The sequence below is a fragment of the Thalia democratica genome, chromosome 1 (genome assembly GCF_965202585.1).
Source record: "Thalia democratica chromosome 1, ktThaDemo2.hap1.1, whole genome shotgun sequence".
Classification (NCBI taxonomy): domain Eukaryota; kingdom Metazoa; phylum Chordata; class Thaliacea; order Salpida; family Salpidae; genus Thalia; species Thalia democratica.
The window spans coordinates 113782494-113791519 of record NC_139165.1 but is presented as its reverse complement, the minus strand read 5'-3'; positions in this window follow the sequence as shown (position 1 = coordinate 113791519).

Below are 9026 nucleotides of genomic sequence, written 5' to 3'. Positions count from 1 at the left end.
TTCATATTACATTTTAAGCAGCTAAATAGAAAAGCTGTAAAAAACTTGTAAAAATTGTGAAGATAAAACAAAATGTTTTTATACTGATTTGTACTTTATCATAAAGATTGTGGGTGTACACTGTTTAATTAACCGTTTATATTTTATTTTGTTTACTATTATGTTTTTAAATATTTTATTTTCATTATTCATTTTCGTGATATTAATAATATATGGTTTTATTATTGAAATATTTTTACTTGGTTTATGTAGTTTTTTACTGCTGTTTTTAATACAATTTGTTTAATCTTTAATCATTTTTACCATAAGGCAGCTTTAGCTTTATGGTTTATTCACAAAATTTTAGCAATTGTCTTTGTGAAAATTAACTTTTATACTGCGGTGCACTTCACTGTTATACAGCGTTTTTTTTTTAATCTAAATTTTTATGACGTTTTTCATAATTTTTTGGAGGTTTTCATCACAACCTGTACACAATTGTGTTTACGCACCGAATAAATATATTTATTAATTTTAGTTATTTAGTATTATATAATTCGTTTGATATTTCGAGTACTAGATAAACATAGCCAAAAAAAAAAGCAAATTAAGCAGAGAAAATAAATAATAAAGGATAAACATTTTCAATGGTTTTTTTTTCCTTTGTTTTATAAAGGTAGCACACATGCGCCAGTGTCCCTCCCAACGCTACGCCCCTGATGAGCACAAGATAAAGTTTGAGGTACGTAACAAAATTAAATTACTAATCAATTTTAATTTAAATAGAATTCGATTTATAAATTTAAAAGTTTTCTTCATTTTTTTAAAAAATATTAGTTTTGCAAGTAGTTTTTATAATTAAGTCATGAAAATATGTGATCTTTTATAACATTAAATGAATTTATAATTCACTCATATCATTTTTCATTAAAAATAACTTCAATGTTTATATTTTTTAAGTGTTATCTTATCATTAGCGTTTTTAACATAAGCTGTTATAAAAAACTAGTATTTAGTGACCTGAGATTGAACACCAATTTAATTAGTTTTACAAACTAAACGCTTTAATAAAATTATATTTAATAAACTGAAAAGTTAATCTGAACTAAGTTTTATTTATAAACTAATTTAATTTTTTAAAAATTATACATTAAGTTCATAAAGAAACTTATAGAGTTAAGAATTTTAAGTTTTCTCAGAATATTTTTAACGAAATTAATGCCAAATAAGTTCTTTTCAATAGTCAACGTAATGTATTTGCTGACGTTTTTGTAAGCTAATAACAATTTGCATAGAAAATTTTAAACTATTAATATTTTAAATGAATATATAAATAAGCTGCTTCTTTTTAAACAAGTTTGTACGGCTATTCTAGTTAGCTGATAAAATATATTACTTTAATTTGAACACAAGGAAACATTTTTTTAAATATTAATGTAAAATTATGGAAATATAATCGTTAAAGTCTAATTAAGCAAAACAGTTTTAAAATGTTAATGCTTATAAACTTTGATTCTCTAAAACATTCTTTACTTTTTTAATTTTGTTTTATTCTTAAACAAATCATTAAGGTTAAGCTTCTAAAACTTAACACAGTATAAACCGAGTTATATTACATGTTAGTTGTTTTTAAATTTTTACCGTTACTTCAAATATATAGTTTAAGTTAATTGAGAAAAGCTAATATATTAACAGCCTAAAAGTTTGAATCTCATTCCAAAAAAATTTTATACAGTTTAGTTTTACTGTAATATTTATGTTTGACAAGATTTCAATGTTTTACATTAAACGCTTGTAATTTCAGAATCGCACTTGAACGTTTAAATTTGTTTTAAGTAATTCTATATAAGTTTAATTCTAGAGTTACATCAGATAGCTATAAAATAAACTAGATTAAATATCACAAAGTAATTGTTTGAGTAATATAGCTGTGAGTTTATTATAATCAACTATAAGTTTTAATATAGATAAACGTGCAAAAAAAGTTTGAAAAACTTCTTCGTTGTAAATTTTCATTGGTGTTTGAATATTCAATAACAATCATGAAACATTTCTGAAAAGCTTTATTTATACATTTTGTATTAATAAAACAAACCTTAGCTTAAATAGTTGCTTGCAAGTTTTAACTTATGTTATAATTAGAATAAAAATATTTAATAATTTTAGTTAATTAGTATTTTAAAATTCGTGTAACTTTTCGAGTACTAGACAAACATAGTTGAAAAAAAAGTAAAATAAGCACAGAAAATAAATAATAAAGGATAAACATTATCATTTGTTTTTTTATTTCCTTTGTTTTATAAAGGTGGTACCCATGCGCCAGTGTCCATCCCAATGCTACGCCCCTGTAGGCACAAAATAAAGTTTGAGGCGTTACGTAACAAAATTAAATTACTAATCAATTTTAATTTAAATAGAATTCGATTAATAAATTTAAAACTTTTCTTCATTTGAGTAGTAAATATATGCTTTGCAAATGGTTGTAATAATTATTTTATTTATTTTTATTTTTTATTTTATTGTTTATTGTGCAATGTTGGACTCAGGCATCAAAACCTGAGCCACTTAAACAGGACACACAAAAAGAGAAAAAGAATATAAACTTATATTCAAAACTTTAAGATAAATTATATATATATATATATATATACAAACATAATTTAAATGAAAACACAAAGTTAAACACAATATGATAAACAAATGAACTAAATTAAAAATTTAATTTAAAAAATTCAAACTTATATATTACTTAGTACACACAATAAAGAAGTTCGTCTAAAATCATCGCTTATAAAATAAAATTCATCTTTTCTTTTATTGCGTTTTTCAAGAAACAAAAGAAAATTTTATTTAGGACTGAAAATACTTAAACAGTTATGTAAATGTTCATAACTTTTGAACTATTAAATTTTAAACAATTTTAAACCAAAAACTAACCTTTACCTTAAATTAGTAATGAAGCTATTTGAAATATATACTTTCACAAATTCCAATACTAAAGAAGTTTAATTATTGTTTTTGCTGATGTTTTTTAAGCTTATCACAAACTATTTTATTGAATTATTTACTTAAAACTTGTAAATTTTTGAAACAGTCCAAACATTTTTACTATGAGTTTTGTGCAGCCATTCTAGTTAGCTGAAAAAACTAAATTGTATAAGATTGCTGCTCAATTGTAATTAAATAGATTTTCTTTGATTTAGACAAGTTTTAGAATATTTAAACATATAGAAACTTCAAGTTTTGAAGTAGACAAAAATTTTAATAATGAAAGCTTTTTGAGAAAATATAAAAACTATTTAATAAAACAATTTAAATAAATATAAAACTAATCCATTTAAAATCTGTTCTATAAATCGGCTTTTTAAACTATATATTTTTATCAAGACTAACTAACTGTAATAGCTTAATGATGTACAAACGTATTAAAAGGGTAGATATTGAAATTGATTTTTATCGATATTTTTTATCTTTTGTTTATATGGGCAAATTTGTGGTAATTCTAAAAATGCTGTATAAGTTTTTTTTTAATAGTTTTAACATAGTTATCACGGAAATTTTACTTGAAACTAATCTATAAACAGCTAAATAGTTTAAACTGATTTATCCAGTTTTTAAAAGTTCAAATCATTACAAGTAATCTTTGAACCACTAAAGTGAGTAACAAATCTCATCATCTCTATAGAGATGTATATGTTGTCCCTTTAATATACTCATATCCGCGTAAGTAAGTTTAAATTTTCCCAATTTAATTAAAAAAAATATATATCATAAATATCTTGTATTTTAGTATGTTTTATTATTAAAATCACTTGGAAACAGTCACTGGTTTACCTATTACCGTTTACCTGTTTACTTTTTGCATCAACTTAGTTTGAAAATATTTTATTTAATGTTAAATAACTTTGAAGCAAAAACAAGTTAGTTACTTTTATAAATGATTTATAATTTTTAAATTATTATTAGGTAACAACTAAATATAAAGTAAATTGCATAGTTATGACAGACATAGTTTTAATATTATTTTCATATTCACTTTAAGATATTTTACTAAAACTTTTTTAATTTATTATGCATAAAAAGCTTTTATAATTTTACTTATTATTTTCGAGAAAAGATTTGTATATCTTATTTATAAAAATAGTTATTGTATCTATCATTAGCTACTTTAGCTGGTCAAACTTTAATACTTTCATATTTTCAAAAATGTTAGTTTAGTTGAAAGATTTATTGATTAATGTCACGTGAGAGATTATGATTACAAGTTTAAGTAGATTACCATTAACAATGTAACGGCTCAATATATGTTTATAGGTTTGTAGCTTTAAAATGTATTAATATTCTATATGAATAATGAAGTAACTTCTAGAAATCTTTTGTAAAATATTTAAGTATCCTTTTTGATGGAATGGAAGATTAAGATTACCTAACAACAAAATAAAACTCATTAAAATAAAATGATTTATATAAAAATTTTATAAAACTGAACACGCATACAATAATTCAAACTAAATTTATTGAAATAAAAAAATTGAGATAAACCAAAACAAACATTTTTTTCACATAACTTAATCAATTCGATACACGGGAAACTTCAGTTTTTATTGATTAATAGACTAACAGATAAAATGCTAATTTTTTAATACTTGGATTATTAGAGTCAAATATTTTAGTTATATTAGCAATATTTTAAAATACTGTTTAAACACTATTGTTTTTATTTATTTACTATTTTATTTAAATTACTCAAACATGAAAAACAATAACTAAAAAATTATAATAGTATCTATTATAAAAAAAGAAATAAGTATTAGGTTTTTAATAGAATAAATTTTAAATATTTTTTATCAAATATATTAAATGAGTATAAACTGGTTTGGCTTTATTCAACTCAAACTAAAAACAGCTATAAGAAAAGCGATTGTAAAATAATCATAACATTGGAAAAAAATGTAAACTAAGTTAAATTAACTTGCTTTTTGTTCAATAATTTGTTTTAGACTTTTATGATAATTTAGGTTTAAGATTAAATGTTTTGTTTTGCTTATATAATAATATTAAACAATAATAAATTAAAGGTATTCTATTTTCAGCTAATTAGAATAGCTGTACAAACTTTTTTGTTAAGTAAAGTAGTATTAATGAATTTTATTTATGAATTTAAGCTTGATTAACAGAAAATTTTTAGCTATTTTAACTATTATTTAGAAAATTTTTAATATTTTTCAGAAATTTTTGCTTTTAAAGTGGCAACCGTTTAAAAGACTAATTAAAAACTAATAAGGTATTTTATTAAGGTATTTCAGCATTAGTTATGCTAAAAATTTGATTTAGCTTATCTACAGTATAAATAGGTAATAATTTTATTTAATTAACTAATTACTGAATTTTCTAAAGAGTGCCAACTACTTAAGACGCAAAAACTATTTTCTAAAGTTAACATTTTTAGATATAAAAGGTGGTTCATAATATAAAAAATGTATAAAAGTGACCCATAAATATTTTTCCAGCACGGTTTTTATAGAGAGTTAGGTCGTAAGTAAAATAAAAGAGTATTTTATTAAGTTTGAATTAGCTTAAGTTAAGTATTTAAGAAAGTACATATTTTATTAAGACTTAAGTATATTAAACAATATAAATTCTATTACAATAGATGTTAATAATTAGATAGGCATTTTATGTATAGCTAAAAGTAATTTAAATTAATTAAGTGACAAAAAAGGAAAACTATCTCTGGTGTGACCAAAACAAATGCCTAAAGATTATTCAAATATCACTAAAACTAAAACTAGGGCCCGCGAAGATTTTGAAAACTTGAAATTTCGCCCTCGAGCACCATCTGCCTGCCGACCCTTGGTATAGAGCAATGAAGAAATATTTTTTTTAGAAAACTGGAAAATAAACCCAGTTCCATGATGTTTAAGTTTATATCGTTGTTGAAATGTCTGTAAACTTTTAAAGCAAGGAAGAAACGTAACAAAAATGTATTAAAAACCATTATCACGGTGCGAATAATTAAAACGCAAGTGAACAAAGTATTCAGCTCTGTTAGTAATTTTTATTCAGCTTTGATACAACTGTAAACTTTATTGCAAAAAAAAATGGAGTTTTTTCAAACTCAAACTTCTTCCGTTCCCCTATGAGGTTACCTGCATCTGATTTTGGGCTCTTCCTCCACAACATACACCACTGACCCCTGACGAGATTATTACATTAGTACATTTATTAGAATTTATAAAAACTTCTTTTCAGCTATTTAGAAAAGCTGTACAAACTATAAAACTGACTCGTAACTAAAATTTTATAAGATTCGAACATTATATGTTTTTAAGTTAATTACAGCGTTTGTGATAAGTGAATTACAACTCGAATTATTTCGAATCTTGTAACAATTATTCTATAACTACATTTTTGTTAAGCTAACTAGTGACTTATTTTACTGTTTTAAAAATAGTTTCATTAATAATAATGTATCGAACCTTGTGTGGAATTTTATTTATTAAAATGTTTCAGTTTTGATCAACAGTCTTCAGGTAAGCTGAAGGACTTTATCAAAAAACATTTAAACTTTTATTGTTGAAACCCAAAAGTCCTTTATTCAGAATTATTTTTTGTTTTATTCTGTTATTTTAGATATTCTTTGAAACTTTACTGTTCACGTATTTGTACTTAAAAGACTTGTTTAATCAAAAAAAAAATTAGAGTAGAAGTATTTGGATTAACTGTTTTTTTGTTAAATCGAACAATTGATGTAATTGTATTTTCTTTGAAATTATAATTTTAATTGTGTTTCAGCAAGAATAATATTTCTTCATTTACATGTTCAGCAATCAATCTCGATATTTCTTGCTTCTATCGTATTATAGCATCACTTCCAATCACCAAAGATAATTAATTGATACAAATAAATAAGTTTGACTATTATAATTGTATTTCTGTCCTATACATATGTTCTAAACTCTGTCTATTTTTTATTTTTATACTACTACTGAATAAAAAAGAAGCAAAACTTATTCGAAGTAAATTTATCTTTTATGACCACTGGTGGCTTAATGCAATTGATTAGCTAATGTTTTTCAATTTAAATAAAGTTATACTATATCTTTTTCAACAGCAAATTAATAAAATTTCAGATTCCTTTCGTCTTTATATTTAGAAAAACTTGACGATTTAGCTTGTCTACGCTATATGAATTATACAACTTACACATTTTTTTTCTATATAATCAGCTAGTTTTAAGCTGTACAAAATGGCTCAAATATATAATAGTAAATTTTATGAGTTGAATCTACTTAGTAGTTATTTTATGATTTGAATTAATGTGATTTTAATAAACTGACGTCAAATATTAATAGTTTATGTTATGTAGACTACTAGTATTTTACAACTAATCGCAATGCTCAGTGTTTTGATTACTGCTTAGCATTAGTGTTATTAGTGTGTATATTTTATTATGTTATTAATCTTTTATCTAAAAAATGATCAATCTTATATCTAAATTGCATGTAAAAACTTAAAAATAGTTTCTGTGTAAATTAGAACAAAGTAAAATGGGAACAAAAATTGATAATTCCTTTTTTTAATATTTGTAAATTTTAAGTTTTCAAAGTTTTAAAAATGTAGAAATCAGACTTATATCATGTTATAAATTGATTTAACTTTATAACTTGCTATATTTATAATAGTTACACTTACTGGTTAAAAATGAAAGACGTTTCAAACATTATGAATTTAAAAATTTTAATATTTAATTAAATATAAACACATAAATTAAAGGTAAAAATAAACTAATTTTATGCGATAATAAAGAATTAAAAAAAACAAAGTATTGCGCGTACAATCTGATATGCATTAAAATACATAATATTCAATAAATACATATATCAAAACCGAACTGTGTAGAAATATTTTATTCTTCAGCTAAGTAGAATAGCTGTAAAAAGTAAAAATTGCATGTTCGACGATATTCCAAAATATAAAGATTATTTATAGTTTTTTCTAAATTTTTAATTTGTGTTTAGTTAAGTACAACGTCAAACTTCGAATAAACTTTTATGAAACAAATCAAGGTACTCCATCTTTACGGCTGCTAATAAATTTAAAAAAAGACAAATGTAAGTTATTTTTATTACATGATTTAAGATGTTTTAAAGATATTGTGTTTGTTTTTTCTCATAACATACTTGTAATAATACACAAATAAGTTAATACAAATACTGTGTTGTAATAATATACAAATAAGGCATACAATCTTAGAAAATGTAGATAAAACTCGTTTTAGAGATTTATATATTTTATATATATTAATGATGTTGAAATGAGTTGAATGTTTTATTTTTATACAAATTAATGTTTTAAACAATGTACAAAAACTTTTTAAACAAGATTGTAAAAAAAAAGACAAAGTTTTGTTTGACTCAATATATTAAACTTCTTATATTTAACTATGCCATAAAATTAAAAATATATACATTTACGTAACAATTTTAAACCTAAAAACCTATAATAATAAATTAAAAGCTAACTTGATTATAATAATAGTAAACAAAAGTAATAGTATTACTTTACTAAAAATTCAAAATATTTGAAAAAAAAAACAGTTTTTTCATAAAATTTTGTACTAGTTTTCAAATCGAGTGAGTTAAACTAACACATTTTCTATTGACATAAGCTAAGTTTTATATTTTGAATTGAGCTAAAAAAATTGATATAAAGCTTAGTTGTAATTCTGTTTTAGAACTAAAAAAAAATGATGGCTTTTCTATTCATCCTTTAAGATACTTAATTTTAGTAAATTTCTTTAGATCTCAGCCTGTCGGCTTTATAAAAAGCCATAATAGTTAAAAAATAACTTAAAATTATTTAAAGTTTATGTGTAGAAGCTACTTAAAAAATTTCATTTTTGTTACAATAAATTAGAATTTTTGTTAATTTATTCCTTGTGAGTCTTATTGCAAATATTTATGCAAATGAGTACAAACGTTTACTCACAATGAAGAAATAGATTTGTTTTGTTTTTCAGTTTTAAAAAAATTTGAAAAAAAAAC